Raw genomic sequence first — 21,572 nt, 5'->3', positions numbered from 1 at the left:
TGGGGCTCCCTACATGGAGCCTGCTTCTCCCTCTGCCTGTGTCTCTGCCTCTCTCTGTGTCTCTCATGAATAAATAAATAAATCTTTAAGAAATAAAAATAAATGTGTAAGACAATGTGGTTGAAAAAAAAAAAACAGAATTAAACAGAAATGACCTCAGGGGCAAATTCCAGTCAGCTGAGTGTGGGTGGCTCAGATTAGCAGGACCAGCTGGGCAGGTCAGCCTTTCCCCAGGACCCAAAGACCAGGTGCCTAGTCCTGAATCCCTGCGCCTCGTGATGTGGTTCCCCAGAGCACTCTCCTAACCCCGGTCCCGGAGAAGGGCTCAGAGGCAGCACCCTGCGGGACCGTCCTGCCTGTGCCCCTGGCTCCCCACGGGACCACATGCCTGCCAGGCCCACACCAAGCCCTCTGAGTTCTGCCTCCCCAGGCGTGATCCACGTGGAAGCCTAATAGTCTCCTCAGCTGTAACTAGCTGGACTGAAACAGTGACTTCTCTTTCTCCTCGAGATGGGCATGTTCAAGTAAGATTCATGTTCAGGCCTCAGCACTGGCACAGATGCAGGGTGGAGCTGGAAGTTCTGCTCTGACCCCTGTGCTCCTTCTGCAAGCCTTCCCATCTTGGCTGGAGTCCCAGGCCTCGGCCCTCTGGCCCCAGGCTCTTTCTCGGGTGCCTGGGGCTGAGGCCGCTCTCCCAGGCCAGCGCACCCACAGGGTCATTGTAAGGGGAGGCAGGAGGGTCTGAGTTAAGAAGAGGAGATGCGTGGGGCAGAGTCCAGAGAAAAGACAATACTGCATGGCTAACCTGAGAGGAGTGACCCGGAGATCAGTGACCAAGACCCAACAACTGTCAGGAAACAGACTCTGCCCTGGAGCCTCTGATGGAATTGGCCCTCACTTTAGGTTTCTGATTTCTGGCAGTATAATAAAATCACGTTGTTTTAAGCCAGTAATATTTGTTAGGTTTTGGGTTGTTGTTTTTTTTAAGATTTTATTTATTTACTTGAAAGAGAGGTGAGCCAAAGAGAGAGAAAGAGCACAAGCAGGAGGCAGCCAGAGGAGAGGGAGAGCAGACTCCGCTGAGCAGCTGAGGCTGACCCCAGGACTCTGAGGTCTTGCCCTGAGCCTCCCAGGCTCTCGGTTCAGTTATTTCTTTACAGCAACAACAGAAGCCTGATCCAGGGCACAAGTCATTCCACATTTTTCTCACTTGGTGGGGTGTGCTGATCCCTCGGCCCTCTACTCTGAGGAGGGCAGAGCTCCCTGGAGCCCTGCTGGTGGAGCTCAGACTTCAGAGAACTCTGGTGTACCAGAGAGTCACACTGAATCAGAATCCAGTGGGTGATGACCGTGTGCCTAGCGTGAACCCGCTTCTCCACCTGGCGCAGAGGAGCGCGCTCGGGGGCGGGGACAGGTGGACAGGGCGCGCTTCGGCCTTTCGGTGATGGACCGGCCGGTTCCCTAGGAGGTCAGCGTCCCTTAAGGGAAGACTTGGATTCCCGGGTGGCTCAGGGTTGAGCACCTGCCTTCTGCCCAGCGTGATCCTGGAGACCCGGGATCGAGTCCACGTCGGGCTCCCTGCATGGAGCCTGCTTCTCCCTCTGCCTGTGTCTCTGCCTCTCTCTCTCTCTTTCCATGAATAAATAAATAAAATCTTTTAAAAGGGTGGGGGGTTGCTCGGGAGATGGTGCAGGGGCTGTCGCTGTTAATCTCCCAGGAGACACCAGCCTGGTGACCACCCCACGGGAGATCGAGGCCCCAGGACGCGTGCACAGGTAGCGCGCAGGGCGGGACTGCCTTCCGCCGGCCGCTTGGTGCCGGGCCGCGGTGCCGCCACCCCCACCCCACCCGGGAAATTCCGGGAGCCGAACCCACTGCTGGGGGCGAGGAGCTTAACGGCCCAGGGCCCTGACCTCCTGTCCCCTCCTGTCCCCTCCTGCCCGTTCAGAGACGCCGACCAGTCTTGGGGCAGTCTACACCCGCTCCGTCAATCCCGGCCAGGAGGCTACAGACCCTCCCGCAAGCAGATGCTTCCTCCCCGCCTCCTCCCGTCCCCCTCCACGCACGAAGCCCCCGGACCCTCCCTGCGCAGGCCTGTAGGGGCCCTTCCCCATGCACCGACCGTCCCACCAACCCTGTCCCATCCCCCAGCGAGAGCCCCTGCACGGATCCTACCCCTGCCCAGGTGCACGGACCCTGCCCCCTCCAGCCGCCCAGCAGACCCCCCGCCCCAGCGAGCCTGCTGGGACCCTACCCCCAGAACCCTCCCCCCGCAGGGACCCTACCTCCCCTCCAGCGACTCTCTCTCCCCTCCTCCATGCACGGACCCTAACCCCTCCTCCAGCCGCCTGCGCAGCACTCCTGCAGACCCTCCCCACAGCGAACTCCAACACCCCCCCCAGCCAGCCTCCCTGAGCACTGACCCTCCTGCGGACTCTCTCAGGGACTCCCCACCACCAAGGAACTTCCCTCTCTCCCTCCCCCACTTTCCTCCCCTTCCCTCCCCACCCTCTCGCAGACCCTTACCTGCTCACCAAGCCCCCACCAACGATCGCCCCCCGCCAGTACCCTCAGGCAGGGGTGAGTACCGCGATCCAGAGCGAGGCCACCTTCTGGCCAGCTCTCAGCCTGTGTGCAAGGACACTGGCTTCATGCCGGGCTGACCTCAGGACCTCTTCTCCTCCCAAAGGACCCCCCTTTGGCGCCTCGCGTGGGAGTTAAGGTTTCAAGGAAGAACTTGGACACAAGGTTTCAGGTTTCCCTGGGCCTGGGAACAGCCCTGCCGGTGGAGGTCACCTGGGCCCTCCCTCCCTGCTGGGAGGACCAGTGGCCCGGCTGGGAGGTAGGTCTCGAGTCCTCACATGGAGAGAAAGGAGCCTCCAGCCATCCTCCTCATTTGCCCAGAAGTCGGGCAAGGTCAGATTTCCAGGTCTACACAGGAGGTGGTCAGCCCCTGAGATGACCCCCAGGAGCGCTGCCAGTGGGAAGGTAAAAGGCTGACCTTCAGGAGGGAGCAGGCTCCCTGTGAAGGGCGTGACTTGCAGACTAGGAGACTCACCAAACACATCAACCCATCACACCCTCCAACAAACGAAAAAGTGTCATTTGGGCTCTTTGGGAACCCAGAACACTGAATTTTTTTTTTTTTTTTTTTTTTTCTCCTCTGTTGGTGTGCAACATGATACCCTAGACTTACTGGGCTAAACAACAAGCTTTCTTTGCTTCGTTTCTGGGCCAGGCTAGCAGGATGGCTGGTTTTGAGGTGGTGGTGTCTGCAGGGCTGACCTGCCCAGGTGGCCCCTCCACCCGCTGTGAGACCCTCCCAAGCGGTGGAAGCCTCCCGGGGCGGGGGGTTGTCTGAGGACTGGGGCTGTTCCTTTCTTCTTTCCCAACGGTCTCTCCTCTCTGCCCCGGTCACAGGGGTGTCAGGCCTGACAAGGGGCAAGGAGAGACTGCTGTCCCTGACTAAGGCGCCCCACGGAGGAACCCTCTGGCGCACCTACTGGCTAAATAGGACTCAGCAACATCACGAGGACCACAGCTGGGAGCTTTATTTAGCTAAGCAATTACTGTCTCTTGCTTGAGGGCAGTGCTACAATCATACTTGTAAAGCATCCCCATCCTTAGAGATCCTCAGGGTGGATGAAAAGATGCTCTGTCGGGTACCTGATCCCCTGGGAGAGAGGGACACGGGAGTGAGGACAGACCAGATTCACCAAGCTGTGTACCTGTCAAAACTGGCTGGTGGGCACATCTTTCTCTACGTTTGCATGTGTTTGTAAATTTCCATAAGTACAAATTAAAACCAAGTACTCCCAAACCTCAGATTCATTTAAATGAGAGCATGAATGGCCCCCTCTCCAGGGCTTCTGTGCGCTGGAGCCACTGCAAGAGTGACCTCAGCCGGACAGTTGGCGGTGTCCGCTGTGCCGCCATCTGCGGCCTAAAGCACTCAGCGGGTAGGAGGTGGAGGTGGGAGTGCTGGGTCTGGGGACAAAGCTGCAGTGGCGTGGGATGTGCTGCCGAACTGCGCTGCAGCCAGCCAGGCCCTGCACTGCCAGCCCTCTGCGCCTCCAACACCCCCAGCTCCCCCTTGGTCACGTGGCACCCGCCTTCTGCTCTCTGAACTAAAGGAGACAAACCCTCTCCTCCACCCCGGATCCTAGCTCTGGCTCTTCCCTCTGCCTGGAAGGTCGTGCTCACAGACCTGAGCTGACTCCATTCTGTGTGGGTCCGCTGATGAGGCACAGCCCCTCAGGACTCCTGGACCCCACACTCTTCATATGCTCTTCCCCTCCCCTAAGGACTCACGCCCTTCCTCCTCCTGTGTGCCCCTGGGAACAGATGCGCCCCGCCTTCTGCTTGGGGGACGAGCCGGGGGGGGGTGCGGAGGGTGGGGCATATTCTGGAGTCAGCCCTGCTGCTCTTCCTTAGGGCAATATTCAGTGAATTCCCTCCTACAGGAGAGAGGAGAGAGTTTTCCTTTATTTTTTTTCCTTTTTTTTTTCCTTTTTTGGAGAACAAGTGTCAAAGCCTCCATAAGCCAAGGACAGATTCTCCGGTGGATTTTTGTGTGCAAGCCCTTAGAAATGCATCAGGGGCAGATACCAGGCAGCCTTCCCTGAGCCTCGAGTCCATTTGTCAACAACTGAGAAAGGGTGTGCTGCTGTGGGACAGAGGCCCACTGAGTCACATCGGTGCAACAGGAGCTGAGAAGCAAACACCCAAAAGCCCGTGGGTCACTGCAGGCACCCCTGGCACCTCCCAGCCAGATCCGTGATCTAAGAGCATGCTCTCCCTCCTCCTGACTGTGGCTGGCTGGCAGGAGACAACCTCTCTTCTGAATCCTGGCAATATTGGACCCGAAGGAGATCTTCATGGGAATATATTTAGTTTTCATGGATCAGTCACATGTGTGTTTGCTCACAGACCCAGCTGCTTGCTGGAACTATCAAAACTGTAGAAAACCAAGCCCAAAACTCAGTTATTTCAAGTTAACAACAACAAAAAAATCACTGGTCTAGTGCATGCTGTTTGCTTTAAGAAAAGCTTGCTGCCCTTAGCAGAAAAAGGTGGCTAGCTATAAATGGCAGGGTACAGCAGCCTGAGCAGCGTGGGGGTGCGGGTCACCAGCGCAGCTCCCCCAAGACTGGAATGTCACACCTGCAGGAGGAAGTTCTGTTGTGCTTGACCTTGAGCGATTCCACAAGGAGACCACTGTCGCAAGATTCTCCCCAAGCTGAGGGCTGCGATCATAGTTATGTCCTAGGGCTCAGTGTCCTCACCCGTAGAGTGGATTCTGGGCTAGCCGGGGTCCCACGAGGAGAGCTCCTTTCCCTCAGCTCATGCCCAGACCACAGAGCTCGCCAGCGACCCCACCCAAGGATGGGCCGCCCTCAGCGGAGGCTCTCAGAAAGGCGAGATTGGTCTAGAACTCTCAGAGTTGGTACCTTTACCCAGGTGAGAGGCCCATCTCTTAGAATGCTCATTCTGGGATCACAAGGTCTAAGATGTCCCCGTGCATTGTGTTATACAGAGCACGCTTGTGTGGCTGAGGCTCACGTGCACCCCTCACGCCTAGAACACCTCCCTCCCTACACAGTCTGGATCTCTCGCTTCGAGCACCCTGCACCAAAGAAAGACACAGGGCTGTGCATGCCGTTGCTGCTAAGCTTTAAGAATGAGGGTTTGTGGGATCCCTGGGTGGCGCAGCAGTTTGACGCCTGCCTTTGGCCCAGGGTGCGATCCTGGAGACCGGGATCGAATCCCACATCGGGCTCCGGTGCATGGAGCCTGCTTCTCCCTCTGCCTGTGTCTCTGCCTCTCTCTCTCTCTCTCTCTCTGTGGCTATCATAAATAAATTTAAAAATTTTTTTAAAAAAATGAGGGTTTGTAATGGATGATTGTACTACTCTGGCGTTCATTCTGCATATATGACATGCCGATGTTTGCATTGTACACAAGCTTCTCTCCGGCGTAACGTAACCCGGCGCTTTCTGCCCAGTTGGCCCTAAAATCGCCATCCCTATTCAGGCAATGTATCCTCCTCCCAATCTCACAAACTCTCATCAGCACAGAAGAGACTTTTAAATGCAGAAGCGGGCGAGGGGAACAAAGCTTCCTTTAAAAAATCCACAGTGGTTGGGACTGGGTGGGCTCAATGGTTGAGCATCTGGCTTTGCTCAGGGCATGATCCTGGAGTCCCAGGATCGAGTCCCACATCAGGCTGCCTGCAATGGAGCCTGCTTCTCCCTCTGCCTGTGTCTCTGCCTCTCTCTCTGTATCTCTCGTGAATAAATAATCTTTAAAAATCCACAGTGGCAATGATGACATTAGAACTATTTTGTCTTTTCACCTAAGACCCCTTCAATTACCTGACACCTGCATAATTGCTAAGAAACCTTTTTTTTAAGATTTTATTTATTTCTTCATGAGAGACACACACACAGAGATAGAGAGAGAGAGAAGAAAGATTGAGAGAGAGAGAGAGAGAGGCAGAGACACAGGCAGAGGGAGAAGTCAGGCTCCATGCAGGGAGCCTGATGTGGGACTCGATCTCGATCCCAGGTCTCCAGGATCAGGCCCCAGGCTGAAGGCGGCACTAAACCACTGAGCCACATGGGCTGCCCGCTAAGAAACCTTTTAAAAATGAACCTCGGGGATCCCTGGGTGGCTCAGTGGTTTAGCGCCTGCCTTTGGCCCAGGGCATGATCCTGAAGTCCCAGGATCGAGTCCCGCATCGGGCTCCCTGCATGGAGCCTGCTTCTCCCTCTGCCTGTGTCTCTGCCTCTCTCTTTCTCTCTATGCCTATTGTGAATAAATGAATAAAATCTTTAAAAAAAATAATATAAAATAAAAAATAAAAATGAACCTCATGCCATTGCACGTTTCCTGTGGCTCAGAGCATGGATTGTTCTAGTTCTTCTTCCTCCAACTGGGCTCCCACCACATCTTGGGACCTCCTGACAGACACCACCGCTGTCCTGACCACCCATCCGCTCTGGGTTCCTCTCTTCATGCATGTCTACCACTCAGGGCCTTGTTTGACTCCCTGTTGTTCCTACAGAACCAGGCTCCAAAGCCTCAGCACACTCCCAGCCTCTTCCACACAGGCCTCTGATGGAGCCTTTTGCCAGCACCTGGTGACAGCATACATCTATCTTCTCTGGGAAGGCCCTCCTACTCCCATCTGTGTGTCTTGTCTGTGAAGACCAGACCAGCTGCTTGCTTGTCCTGGCTGGAACATGTGTGACATGTGCTCTCTCTGCTAGGCCAAGAGTGAGAATTGGCCTGGTGCCTGGCACAGCGATGTGTGGGTTTGTCTCTATTTCCTGTGTGACTTTGCCTCGGCCTCCTCGAGGCAGTTTCCACACCTGTGAAATGGAAAGGATGATGCCAGGATGATGAGATACCCATTTCTCAGTTTGAGGACGAACCCCTCCGAGGTCACAGGTCCAGGTGAAACATGGGCAGCGTGGAATGAACGCTCTGGTTACCCACAGTTTCTCAAGACTGTGACAATGTCTCCCTTTCAAGCACCCTTTGGAGTCATGACGACTGTGTACAAAGGAAGGTGACCAACGTGCTTGCTAAGTGACAGATGGCCTTATCTTTAGGCTCCAAGAACTCCACGTTGAACCTCCAAAGGAAGCAAAGCTCTGCAAGCCCCCACGGGTCACAGGGCACAGTGCACTGGGTGCAGGGCCTTCCAACGGAGCACGCACGCTGCCTTTCCACCTTCGACAAGAGGACTTGGCCCTGCCTTGCTGCAGGTCTTCTCTGAGGGTGGAGAGGAGTCCAGGGTGGCGGAGGAAGCACCTGAGGACAGAAGAGGAGTCAAGGACTTTCTGTAAAGGCCGAACCGACTCCACAGCAGAGACAGAGCGGCTTAACCAGGACCCAGGAAGCTGGAGATGTGGGCAGAGCCCCCCACCCCACCCTGGGGCCTCTCCTGGATCCTTACCTCCTCTTCTTACCAGAAAGCCCAACCCCTGAGCACCCCTGTCACGGTCCTCCTTCCAAACGTAGTTGCCTTCTGTTGGCGGGTTAGGTCTCAGCCTATGAACTCAGTCCACAACTGTGTCCAAAAGTCTCAGCCTCTCAAAGATGAGTGTGGACGTCCATCAGCACGTGCTGACATAACAAGATGATCTTCGGTGCCCACCTGTTGATGCGCATTATCGGTAAGGTTTACAACCTGGGGTCGTCAGGTTCAGGCTGATGCTGAGTGCGGGCTGACCCATCACCCCAGGAGGGACGGACAGCTTGGCACCTGGGGGGACACCCTAGGAGCTTCCAGGTGCACCTGTGTCCTGTGCGTGTGTGTGCACGTGCATGTGTGCATATGCATACGTTTGTGTGCCCTGGATGCAGCAGTGGTGTCTGGGGAGATGCCCTAGGAGCTTCTGGGTGCACCTGCATCCTGCGCATATGTGTGCATGTGCATGCATGTGTCTGTGCCCTGGGTGCAGCAGCGGTGCCTCAGGAGACACCCTAGGAGCTTCTGGGTGCACCTGCATCCTGTGAGAGTGCATGTGCACATGTGTGTGTGAACGCATGCACTGGGCAGGTGTGTGGGCGTGTGCATGTGTGTCTGTGAGTGTGTGCACTGGTGGCGCCCCAGATCAAGAAGCAGAGAGGAAGAGAGAAGCCCCAGGGGTGGATGCTGGAATCCCTCCGTCGTTTCCGTGGATTCACCAATACACCATCACCCACACTTCCGGCTGGGGCCGTGGGCCTCACAGGCACGTCCACAGAGGACAGGGGGCCCCACAGCAGGTCGGAGCCAGGAAGTGCTCAGACAACGTGCAGAAGACGGAGCCGTAGTTGGCGCACCTGTAGGAAAGGTCATGCCACCTTCAGAGCTCAGGTGTTCATTCTGCTTTCACTGCATCACATAGAGTCCCCATGTGCCACCTCCTCAGGTGTCTGCTCCTTCTTGATGCCCTGAGATCCGCCCTGAATCAGGGGCCCTGCAGCCCCTTCTGTGGGACCTGCTCCTCTGTCCGCGCTCTTCACCTGTCAGACTCTAACCTTAGGGCATCCTACTTCACCCTCGGAAGCACGGACACAGGAGCTATGTACCCTCCCGGGTACCCCCTCCTATGTACCCCTCCCGCTTCCCCCAGCATGTACCCCTCTTGTGTGCCCCCCTTCCGGGCTCCCCTCCCATGTCCCCCACCCAGGGGCCAGACTGGATCATTATGAGCTTCCAGTGTCCCCCCTTCTGTGTACCCCCACTGTGACCCCGCCTCCCGTGTCCCCTCTCCCATGTCCCCTCTCCCCCACGCAGGGCAGGGCTGGGATGGTGGCCTGGGTGGCGAGTGGGCCCTGAGGAGGGCCTGCTGCAGCCTCACACACGACGCTGTCTGGGCCTGTGGTCCTCTGCAGACCGTCCACTGGGAGAAAACACATCTGCTCAGACCACAAGCTCCTCTGAAGTTGAACCTGAATTTCTCTCCAGAGTTTGCTTTCCAAGCCACCCTTTTGGCACGAAGTGTCACAGCTGTGCTTTTCATGCAATCTGTGCAGCCAGGGAAGCATCTGGCTGAAACCAGCCACCGCACCACATCTCTCGGCAGGGGCGACACCGAGTGCGCTGGGAAGGCTGTCCTGGACCCGGCTCGGCTCTCCCCTGGAGCAGGGACTTCAGGATGGAGTTGATCTGGGTGCAAGACGGATCAACATTTTCCTCCACAGGCTCATCAGCTTAGGCTCACAGAACAGTCCTGGACACAGCTCTGTGCTAGCAAGGTGCGGGGCGCATGGGGCACGAGGGGGTAGGAGTACCTAAGGCCTGGCCCCCGTCACTAGGTGTGTGCACCTGCAGAAGCCCGAAGCCATCTGAGACAGTGGAACGGAACGGGGTGATAGTATTTGATAACAACCATAGTAGGTGGTTCCCCAGCAGTTCAAAGAGGGGCAAACCAGGGGCCCCAAGAACCGTGGCACAAGGTAGAAATAAGAGGATTCCCGCCCATTACTAAACCCCTAGCTGGGCAGCCCCTGTGGCTCAGTGGTTTAGCGCTGCCTTCAGCCCAGGGCATGATCCTGGAGACCCAGGATCGAGTCCCACGTCGGGCCCCCTGCCTGGGGCCTGCTTCTCCCTCTGCCTGTGTCTCTGCCTCTCTCTCTCTCTCTCTCTGTGACTATCATAAATTAAAAAAAAAAAAAAAAAAAAGTAAAATCTTTTAAAAATAAATGAATAAATAAATTGAAATATGTGGCATTTACCTTCTTTCTCTAAAAAATTTCTACTTTCAAAAAGTGAACATGAAAAAAAAGTGAACATGATATAAAAAGAAATATTTTTTTTTTAATTTAAAGATTTTGGGAAAAAATAATAAATAAATAAATAAAGATTTTGGGCAGCCTGAGTGGCTCAGCAGTTTAACGCTGCCTTCAGCCCAGGGCGTGATTCTGGAGTCCCAGGATCAAGGCCTGTATAGGCTCCCTGCATGGAGCCTGCTTCTCCCTCTGCCTGTGTCTCTGCCTCTCTCTGTCTCTCTCTGTGTCTCTCATGAATCTTAATCATTTATTCATGAGAGACACAGAGAGAAGAGACATAGGCAGAGGGAAAAGCAGGCTCCTTGCAGGGAGCCGGATGTAGGACTTGATCCCTGGGCTGGGATCATGCCCTGAGCTGAAGGCAGATGCTCAATCACTGAGCCACCCAGCCGTCCTGAAAAGAAATAAATTCTTACTCAACATTCAATCAGCCTGGATCATTAGACCGTAGATTACACATGACACCAAAAATCTTTCCAAAACAGCATTTGACTTGAATTAAAACAGAGCGTTGAACCAGTTTGAACAAATTTGAGGGAGTAGTGTCCTTGCTTACACATAAACACACCCAAAATGTAAATAATAATAATATATTTTTTTTTAAATAAAATAGGGATCCCTGGGTGGCACAGCGGTTTGGCGCCTGCCTTTGGCCCAGGGCGCGATCCTGGAGACCCGGGATCGAATCCCACATCGGGCTCCCGGTGCATGGAGCCTGCTTCTCCCTCTGCCTGTGTCTCTGCCTCTCTCTCTCTGTGACTATCATAAATAAATACAAATAAAAAATAAAATAAAATAAAAATAAATAAATAAAGCACAGAGGAGAGAAAGAAGGGGGAAACCACCCACACATTTCTATTTATCGATAGAATGTTCTGTTAAAGGAAGGGAACATTTTACTCAAAACTTCCGTTCTTTATTATAATGGATAGTCTTTGCAGAAAGCTTCCTTTGCCTGTGGTTACAATCAAGATGCTCTACCTCTCTAACCTAAAGGAGCACCTCATCATTAGCTAAAGTCAAAATACTTAGAGCTTAAAATGTTCCATGTTATGTCTCCTTATGGAAACTCCTTCTCTGGATGTTTGTGAAGGCTTGTGTATCAATGTTCAAGAGGCACACCATCTGCCCTGTGAACAAATATGTGCTACCTCTTCAATTTGCCAGAAAACTTCAATCAAAAATCATCCCTTTAAAAAAAAAAATCATCCCTTTTTTCCCCCCTAGGAATGTTGGAAAATAATTAAAATTCATAAAGATGACAAGTAAGTATATATGAGAAGATGCTCCACATCACAGTTATCAGAGAAATGCACATCCCAACGCCCAATGGGAACGGCCAAAATTCCCAGCACTGACCATCAAGTACTGGCGAGGACGTGCAGCAGCGGGAGCTCCCACTCACCGCTGGTGGGAGGTGGACTGGGGTGGCCGCTTTGCAAGACGGTTCAGTGGTTTCTCAAAAACTAAACATACTCTTAACTTACAATCCAGCAATCATGCTCTCTCCTGTTTACCCAAAGGATTTGAGAATATATCTACACAAAACCTTCAGTGGATGTTTACAACAGCTTTCTTCATAACTGTCAAAATTCGGAAGTAGCCAAGATATCCTCCAGTAGGTGAATAGATAAGTCAATGGATTCATACAGAAAACAGAATTTATTCAGCTAAAAAGAAATGAGCTATCAGGCCTTGAAAGACATGAGGAAACTTGAATGTCTATCTCCAAGTGAAAAAAGCTAATCTGGGGACACCTGGGTGGCTCAGCAGTTGAGCGCCTGCCTTTGGCCCAGGACGTGATCCTGGAGTCCTGGGGTCGAGTCCCGCATCGGTCTCCCTGCGTGGAGCCTGCTTCTCTCTCTGCCTATGTCTCTGCCTCTCTCTCTCTGTGTCTTTCATGAATAAATAAAATCTTTAAAAAAAGAAAAAAGAAAAAGAGAAAAAAGCTAATCTGGCTTCTTTACATAATAAAACAACAGATTTCTTAATACTTGTTAGATGTATACGACAGGGATGCCTGGGTGGCTCAGTGGTTGGGCGCCTGCCTTCAGCCCAGGGCGTGATCCTGGAGTCCCAGGTTCGAGTCCCACATGGGGCTCCCTACATGGAGCCTGCTTCTCCCTCTGCCTGTGTCTCTGCCTCTCTCTGTGTGTCTCTCATGAATAAATAAATATAATCTTTAAGAAATAAAAAATAAATGTGTAAGACAATGTGGTTGAAAAAAAAAAAAAAAACAGAATTAAACAGAAATGACCTCAGGGGCAAATTCCAGTCAGCTGAGGGTGTGGGTGGCTCAGATTCAGCAGGACCAGCTGGGCAGGTCAGCCTTTCCCCAGGACCCAAAGAACCAGGTGCCCTAGTCCTGAATCCCTGCTGCCTCGTGATGTGGTTCCCCAGAGCACTCTCCTAAGCACCGGTCCCAGGAGAAGGGGCTCAGAGGCAGCACCCCTGCGGGACCGTCCTGCCTGTGCCCCTGGCTCCATCGGGACCACATGCCTGCCAGGCCCACACCAAGCCCTCTGAGTTCTGCCTCTACGCCAGAGCGTGATCCCACGTGGAAGCCCGTAATAGTCTCCTCAGCTGTAACTAGCTGGACTGAAACAGTGACTTCTCTTTCTCCTCGAGATGGGCATGTTCAAGTAAGATTCATGTTCAGGCCTCAGCACTGGCACAGATGCAGGGGTGGAGCTGGGGAAGTTCTGCTCTGACCCCTGTGCTCCTTCTGCAAGCCTTCCCATCTTGGCTGGAGTCCCAGGCCTCGGCCCTCTGGCCCCAGGCTCTTTCTCGGGGTGCCTGGGGGCTGAGGCCACAGCATTCTCCCAGGCCCAGCGCACCCACAGGGTCATTGTAAGGGGAGGCAGGAGGGTCTGAGTAGTAAGAAAGGAGATGCGTGGGGGCAGAGTCCAGAGAAAAGAGACAATACTGCGCAGCTAGCTGTGAAGAGGGAGTGACCACCAGCCAAGGAATCAGTCGACCCAGAAGCCCAACAACTGTCAGGAAACAGACTCTGCCCTGGAGCCTCTGATGGAATTGGCCCTCACTTTAGGTTTCTGATTTCTGGCAGTATAATAAAATCACGTTGTTTTAAGCCAGTAATATTTGTTAGGTTTTTGGGTTGTTGTTTTTTTTTAAGATTTTATTTATTTACTTGAGAAAGAGAGTGGGCCAAAGAGAGAGAAAGAGCACAAGCAGTGGGAGCAGCAGAGGGAGAGGGAGAAGCAGACTCCCCGCTGAGCAGCTGAGGCTGACCCCAGGACTCTGAGGTCTTGCCCTGAGCCTCCCAGGCTCTCCGGTTCAGTTATTTCTTTACAGCAACAACAGAAGCCTGATCCAGGGCACATGTCATTCCAAATTTTCTCACTTGGTGGGGTGTGCTGATCCCTGCGGCCCACTCTACTCTGCAGGAGGGCAGAGCTCCCACTGCAGCCCTGAAACGTTGGAGCTCAGACTTCTAGAGAACTCTGGGTACCAGAGAGTCACACTGAATCAGAATCCAGTGGGTGATGACCGTGTGCCCTAGCGTGAAGCCCGCTTCACCTGACGCAGAGGAGCGCGCTCCAGGTGGAGTGGGGGGGGGGGGGGACAGGTGGACAGGACGCGCGCTCGGCCTTTCCGGTGATGGACCTGGGCGCACGGTTCCCTAGGGAGGTCAGCGTCCCTTAAGGGAAGACTTGGGATTCCCGGGTGGCTCAGGGGTTGAGCACCTGCCTTCTGCCCATAGCGTGATCCTGGAGTACCTGGGATCGAGTCCCACGTCGGGCTCCCTGCATGGAGCCTGCTTCTCCCTCTGCCTGTGTCTCTGCCTCTCTCTCTCTCTTTCATGAATAAATAAATAAAATCTTTTAAAAGGGTGGGGGGGGGTTGCTCGGGGAGATGGTGGCAGGGGCTGTCGCTGTTAATCTCCCAGGAGGAGACACCAGCCTGGTGACCACCCCCACCGGGAGATCCGAGGCCCCAGGACGCGTGCACAGGTGCGCGCAGGGGCCGGGACTGCCTTCCGCCGGCCGCTTGGTGCCCGGGAGCCGCGGTGCGCCCACCCCCACCCCCACCCCCCCCGGGAAATTCCGGGAGCCGAACCCACTGCTGGGGGCAGAGGGGGGGGGCTTCACGGGCCCAGGGCCCTGACCCTCCTGTCCCCTCCTGTCCCCTCCTGCCCGTGTCAGAGACGCCCGAGCCAGCGGTCTTGAGGCAGTCTACACCCGCTCCGTCCAATCCCGGCCAGGAGGCTACAGACCCTCCCGCAAGCAGATGCTTCCTCCCCGCCTCCTCCCGTCCCCCCCTCCACGCACGAAGCCCCCCCCCCCCGCGGACCCTCCCCTGCAGCGAGCCCTTGTGTGGGCCCTTCCCCATGCACCGACCGTCCCACCAACCCTGTCCCATCCCCCAGCGAACCCGAGCCCCCTGCACGGATCCTACCCCTGCCCAGGTGCACGGACCCTGCCCCCCTCCAGCCGCCCAGCAGAACCCCCCCCCCCCCCCGCCACAGCGAGCCCTGCTGCGGACCCTACCCCCCAGCGAACCCTCCCCCGCGCAGGGACCCTACCTCCCCCTCCCAGCGAACTCTCTCCCCCTCCTCCATGCACGGACCCTAACCCCTCCTCCAGCCGCCTGCAGCGAGCCCTCCTGCAGACCCTCCCCCACAGCGAACTCCAACCCCCCCATCCCCCCACCCCCCCACCCCCACCCCCACCCCCCGCCAGCCAACCCTCCCCTGAGCACTGACCCTCCTGCGGGCTCTCTCAGGGACTTTCCCCACCACCAACGAACTTCCCTCTCCCCTCCCCCCCACTTTCCTCCCCTTCCCTCCCCCACCCTCTCGCAGACCCTTACCTGCTCACCAAGCCCCCCCACCAGCGATCGCCCCCCGCCAGTACCCTCAGGCAGGGGTGAGTACCCGCGATCACAGAGCGAGGCCACCTTCTAGCCAGCTCTCCAGCCTGTGTGCAAGGACACTGGCTTCATGCCGGGCTGACCTCAGGACCTCTTCTCCTCCCAAAGGACCCCCGCTGACACCGGCGCCTCCGTGGGAGTTAAGGTTTCAAGGAAGAACTTGGACACAAGGTTTCAGGTTTCCCTGGGCCTGGGAACAGCCCTGCCTGGGGTGGAGGTCACCATGGCCCTCCCCTCCCTGCTGGGAGGACCAGTGGGCCCGGCTGGGGGAGGGGGTAGGTCTCCGGAGTCCTCATGGAGAGAAAGGAGCCTCCAGCCATCCTCCTCATTTGCCCAGAAGTCGGGCATAGGGTCAGATTTCCAGGTCTACACAGGAGGTGGTCAGCCCCTGAGATGACCCCCAGGAGCGCTGCCAGTGGGAAGGTAAAAGGCTGACCTTCAGGAGGGAGCAGGGCTCCCTGTGAAGGACGCATGTGTGACTTGCAGACTAGGAGACTCACCAAACACATCAACCCATCACACCCTCCCATCCAAACAAAGAAAAAGTGTCATTTGGGCTCTTTGGGGAACCCAGAACACTGAATTTTTTTTTTTTTTTTTTTTTTTTTTTTTGCTCCTCTGTTGGTGTGCAACAATGATACCTAGACTTACTGGGCTAAAACAACAAGCTTTCTTTGCTTACGTTTCTGGGCCAGGCTAGCACGGGATGGCTGGTTTTGAGGTGGTGGTGTCTGCAGGGGCTGACCTGCCCAGGTGGCCCCTCCAACCCGCTGTGAGACCCTCCCAATGCGGCTGGAAGCCTCCCCGGGGCGGGGGGGGGGGGTTGTCTGAGGACTGGGGCTGTTCCTTTCTTCTTTCCCAAACGGTCTCTCCCTCACTCTGCCCCGTCACAGGGGTGTCAGGCCTGACAAGGGGCAAAGGAGAGGCTGCTGTCCCTGACTAAGGCTTAGCCCCCACGGGAGAACCGTCGCTTCTGGCGCACCTACTGGCTAAATAGGACTCAGCAACATCACGAGGACCACAGCTGGGAGCTTTATTTAGCTAAGCAATTACTGTTAACTCTTGCTTGAGGGCAGTGCTACAATCATACTTGTAAAGCATCCCCATCCTTTAGAGATCCTCAGGGTGGATGAAAAGATGCTCTGTCGGGAATTGCCCTGATCCCCCTGGGAGAGAGGGACACGGGGTGAGGACAGACCAGATTCACCAAGCTGTGTACCTGTCAAAACTGGCTGGTGGGCACATCTTTCTCTACGTTTGCATGTGTTTGTAAATTTCCATAGTACAAATTTAAAAACCAAATGCTCCCAAAGCCTCAGATTCATTTAAATGAGAGCATGAATGGCCTGGCCTCTCCAGGGCTTCTGTGCGCTGGAGCCACTGCAAGAGTGACCTCAGCCGGACAGGCGTCTGGCGGTGTCCGCTGTGCCGCCATCTGCGGCCTAAAGCACTCAGCGGGTAGGAGGTGGAGGGTGGGGAGGTGCTGGGTCTGGGGACAAAGCTGCAGTGGCGTGGGATGTGTGCCCTGAACTCGCGCTGCAGCCAGCCAGGCCCTGCACTGCCAGCCCTCTGCGCCTCCAACACCCCCCCCAGCTCCCCCTTGGTCACGTGGCACCAGCCTTCTGGGCTTCTCTCTGAACTGCAAAGGAGACAAACCCTCTCCCTCCACGGATCCTAGCTCTGGCTCTTCCCTCTGCCTGGAAGGTCGTGCTCACAGACCTGACGTGACTCCATTCTCTGTGTGGGGTCCGCTGATGAGACGCAGCCCCTCAGGACTCCTGGACCCCACACTCTTCATATGCTCTTCCCCTCCCCCTAAGGACTCACCGCCCTTCCCCTCCTCCTGTGTGCCCCCTGGGAACAGATGCGCCCCGCCTTCTGCTTGGGGGACAGAGCCGGGTGGGGGCAGTGCCGGTAGGAGGGTGGGGGAGCATATTCTGGAGTCAGCCCTGCTGCTGCTTCCTTAGGGCAATATTCAGTGAATTCCCCTCCTACAGGAGAGGAGAGAGTTTTCCTTTATTTTTTTTTTCCTTTTTTTTTTTCCTTTTTTTGGAGAACAAGTGTGCAAAGCCTCCATAAGCCAAGGACAGATTCTCCGGTGGATTTTTCGTGTGTGCAAGCCCTTAGAAAGTGCATCAGGGGCAGATACCAGGCAGCCTTCCCTGAGCCTCTGAGTCCATTTGTCAACAACATGAGAAAGGGGAGGTGTGCTGCTGTGGGACAGAGGCCCACTGAGTCACATCGGTGCAACAGGAGCTGAGAAGCAAACACCCCAAAAGCCCGTGGGTCACTCGCAGGCACCCCCTGGCACCTCCTAGCAGCCAGATCCGTGATCTAAGAGCATGCTCTCCCTCCTCCTGACTGTGGCTGGCTGGCAGGAGACAACCTCTCTTCTGAATCCTGGCAATATTGGACCCGAAGGGAGTCTTCACTTGGGAATATATTTAGTTTTCATGGATCAGTCACATGTGTGTTTGCTCACCAGACCCAGCTGCTTGCTGGAACTATCAAAACTGTAGAAAAACCAAGCCCAAAACTCCTGCAGTTATTTCAAGTTAACAACAACAAAAAAAATCACTGGTCTATGTGCATGCTGTTTGCTTTAAGGAAAAGCTTGCTGCCCTTGGCAGAAAAAGGTGGCTAGCTATAAATGGCAGGGTACAGCAGCCTGAGCAGCGTGGGGGGTGCGGGTCACCAGCTGCAGCTCCCCAAGACTGGAATGTGCACACCTGCAGGAGGAAGTTCTGTTGTCCTGACCTTGAGCCCAGGACGGTCAGGAGTCCCTTCTGACTGAATAATCCTTGAAACTGCTCACTGGCCTGGAAAGAATGATTTTTTTCAGGCATAATTTGCTATGATACATGACTCGAAAATGTAATTTGCTGTGTAAACAGCAGCAGATCTGCTTCCCTTGCTGGCCTGACCGCCATCTGGACTGACTGGCCTTCCAGACTCTCTTCCTGCCATGACCCCTTCTTATCCAAGGGCTGGAGAAAGATTTAAATGTTGGGGAAAGGCTGGAGTCTGCTTGCAGAATGAATCTAACCCTTATTTAACCTGGGGGGCACTTGCCTTGGGGACCCCCAGCTGACACCTAAGAAGCTCCTGCCTTTGAAAAGGAGCTGAGCATAGACATTTTCCACAACTGAATTATCTCAAGTAGTCTGCATACTTCAGCTTACTAGTTCTGAGTCTGTCCTGCTTGTTTGGATTACATTGTTTCTGGGGCGAGCATCAGGGATGTACCTGTAGAGCAGCTGGGGGCTCCCACAGGCAGCCCTCCCTGTGCCGCCTCTCCCCTGTGTGGCTCTCCGTGGGCTCTGGAGTATTTCTTCCTTCCCCTCAGCCAGGGGGGACCTGCCCTGGTCCTGGCCACAGGCTCAGCCCTAGGGAGGGATCTGAGGGAGTGGTGAGCATAGGAACACATGCTTTGGGGAGGGCCAAGCTCATCCCAGAAGGTACAAGGCTCTGTGCAGAGGGCCGGGGGTCCCATCAAGCGACCCCCACACCACATTCAGGATCCAGTCCCTGAGCTCCGTGGGGCAGAGGCAAAGGGATTTCAGGAGCAGGAAGAAACATGCACAGAGGTGGAAACTAGACCTGAGTTTGAATCCTGGGTCTGTCATCCAGCACTCTGGGGAAGACTTACTCGGCCTTAACGACCAACAATTGTTTGTCACCATCAGATCTGTTTCCTTGAAGATTTGGGGATCTTTGATCATGGGTTCTTGTGTCCTTAACCCTCATCTGTGAGGATCAAGAGTTGCTCTACTGTGTTCACCACTGCTTGGGAGAGATTATAAGTAGTAGTTTCATTTCCTATACTGCACTTCATACTATGACATTAAAGTTTTTTTTTAATTTATTTATTCATGACAGACACAAAGAGAGAGAGAAAGAGAGAGAGGCAGAGACACGGCAGAGGGAGAAGCAGGCTCCATGCAGGGAGCCCAATGTGGGACTTGATCCCCGGACTCCAGGATCACGCCCTGGGCCAAAGGCAGGCGCTGAACTGCTGAGCCACCCAGGGATCCCCTCATACTATGACATTAAAGAATAAAATGAATTAAACACAAGAGATTTACAAGAAAATATTTTGAAACCTTAGGGCTCCATCTCCTTAAGAAATTAGGTGAAGAAATACAGAGTAGGCAATATGAGGAATTTCATTGAAAACACACACGCACACACACACACACACACTCACTCTGTCTCTGTAGCAAAGAGTTGCCCTGTCTTTCTATTTTTCTGTGGACTGGGCGGGGTGGGGTATTCATTCTTCACTAGCTGGGTTGTCCTCTTCAAGCAATTTTCACATCAGGTGCTCAGAATGGAAATGTTAACCATGGACATTAGGGAGCCCTGCCTTTTTCTACGGATTCCCCCAAAGCATTGGGCTCCTGTTACCAAGACCTAGGCAGACCTGGAGAGATCATTTGTGATCTCTGGACAGATGTGGTTAGAAAGCTTTTGTTGAGATTTGTCATGAAGGATATGGGGCTGCATTTGGTCTTTCTTTAGGGTTTTTTTTTTTTTTTTTTTAAGATTTTATTTGTTTATTCATGAGAAACACAGAGAGAGAGAGGCAGAGACACAGGCAGAGGGAGAAGCAGGCTCCCTGCAGGGAGCCTGATGTGGGACTTGGCCCCGGGGTGGGACTCTATCCTAGGTCTCCAGGATCATGCCCTGGGCCAAAGGCAGACGCTCAACCGCTGAGCCACCCAGGAATCCCTAGTGCTCCATTTGTAATAGAAACTCCAGGGATCCCTGGGTGGCGCAGCGGTTTGGCGCCTGCCTTTGGCCCAGGGCGCAATCCTGGAGTCCCGGAATCAAGTCCCACGTCGGGCACCCGGTGCATGGAGCCTGCTTCTCCCTCTACCTGTTGTGTCTTTGCCTCTCTCTCTCTCTGTATGACTATCATAAATAAATAAATAAATAAAAGTTTAAAAAAAAATAAAAAAAAAAAAGAAAGAAAGAAACTCCAGGGCAGCCCCGATGGCTCAGCAGTCCTGGGATGGAGTCCCACATCAGGCTCCCTGCATGGAGCCTGCTTCTCCCTCTGCCTGTCTCTCTCTCTCTCTCTCTCTCTCTGAATAAATAAATAAATAAATAAATAAATAAATAAATAAATAAATCTTAAAAAAAAAAAGACCTCCAAGGCTCCTCCAGTTCCCTGTTCTCTCCCTACTTGAGCTGTAGTCATGAATACTTCCCATGATTTTCAAAATTGATTCCCCTGAAAGTGCAAAGTAGACAACATCTAAAAGGTATATTAATAGTTATTAATGCTCCTATTCCCACCACAAATTTTAAAGTTTCTCCTGAGCCCATAATGTGCCTGTTAAACTGGTAAATGAGTGGAAATGAGTAAGGGACAGGCAGGCCACAGAATCAGGCTCACAAAAATCCCAAAAATGTGCAGATGAAAGTAAACCAGAGATAAATAAACCAGATCATCCAGTCCCAGGTGCCAGAGGCGGGGTCTTGTTTTAACAGCTACTTGTGACCAACAAAGACCCTGAAAAGGAAGTAAGCCATTGAGGATGTCATCACTAGTTCTTACTCAATGGTGATGTCAATAGAGATGGTAAAAGGATTTAGGTTCCTTGGTTGGCTTTCAATAAAGGACCAACCCTACAAAACCCCCATGGCATCCCTGTCAGGATCCCCTCACTCTTGATAGCTCTCTCTGTATCCTCATTTAATAAACTTCTATTGCTTTACTTACTCTCCTTTGTCCGTGAGATTCATTCTTTGACTCCATGAGACAAGAACCAAGGTCTCCTGCTTCAGAGAGAGGAGTTCGCTTTTTAAGATCAGACTCCTTAACAAAAGCACCTTTGCTGGGATGCCCAGGTGGCTCAGTGGTTGAGCATCTGCCTTTGGCTCAGAGTGTGATCCTGGCGTCCTGGGATAAAGTCCCACATCATGCTCCCTGCAGGGAGCCTGCTTCTCCCTCTGCCTATGTCTCTGCCTTTCTCTGTGTGTCTCTCATGAATAAATTTTTAAAAATCTTTTTAAAAATTTTAAAAGAAAAATCTTTGGGACGCCTGGGTGGCTCAATGGTTGTGTGTCTGCCTTTAGCTCAGGTCATGATCCCGGAGTCCCAGGATCAAGTCCCACATCGGGCTCCTTGCATGGAGCCTGCTTCTCCCTCTGCCTGTGTCTCTGCCTCTCTCTGTGTGTCTCTCATGAATGGATATATAAAATCTTTAAAAAAAGAAAAAAAGAAAAATCTTTGGAGGGAAACAAAAGGAGCCTTTTTCTAAGGTATCAGGGCTTTTCTTCTCAGCTTCTGAATCAGGGGAAAGTATCTGGGATTCCCTCCCTGGGGTAAGGAGAAAGCTTGAGTATGATGCTGAGAGGGTAATCACTTCAAAACTTTCAAAATT

General features: G+C 53.7%; 1 long non-coding RNA gene across 1 annotated transcript; it reads right to left on the bottom strand.

The window, feature by feature from the left end:
• Window positions 1-6,599: 6,599 nt before the first annotated feature.
• On the bottom strand, window positions 6,600-15,582 carry LOC112669801 (uncharacterized). The gene is made up of 3 exons (XR_003142539.3): window positions 15,185-15,582; window positions 7,964-8,835; window positions 6,600-7,818 (listed from the first exon to the last, which is right to left on the bottom strand). It is a non-coding gene; the product is annotated as an uncharacterized LOC112669801 (long non-coding RNA).
• Between the last annotated feature and the right edge of the window lie 5,990 nt (window positions 15,583-21,572).

This window comes from Canis lupus, chromosome 25 (assembly GCF_003254725.2).
Source record: "Canis lupus dingo isolate Sandy chromosome 25, ASM325472v2, whole genome shotgun sequence".
NCBI classification, from domain to species: domain Eukaryota; kingdom Metazoa; phylum Chordata; class Mammalia; order Carnivora; family Canidae; genus Canis; species Canis lupus.
The sequence above is the reverse complement of the archived record's forward strand: the minus strand, read 5'-3'. Positions and strand labels throughout refer to the sequence as shown.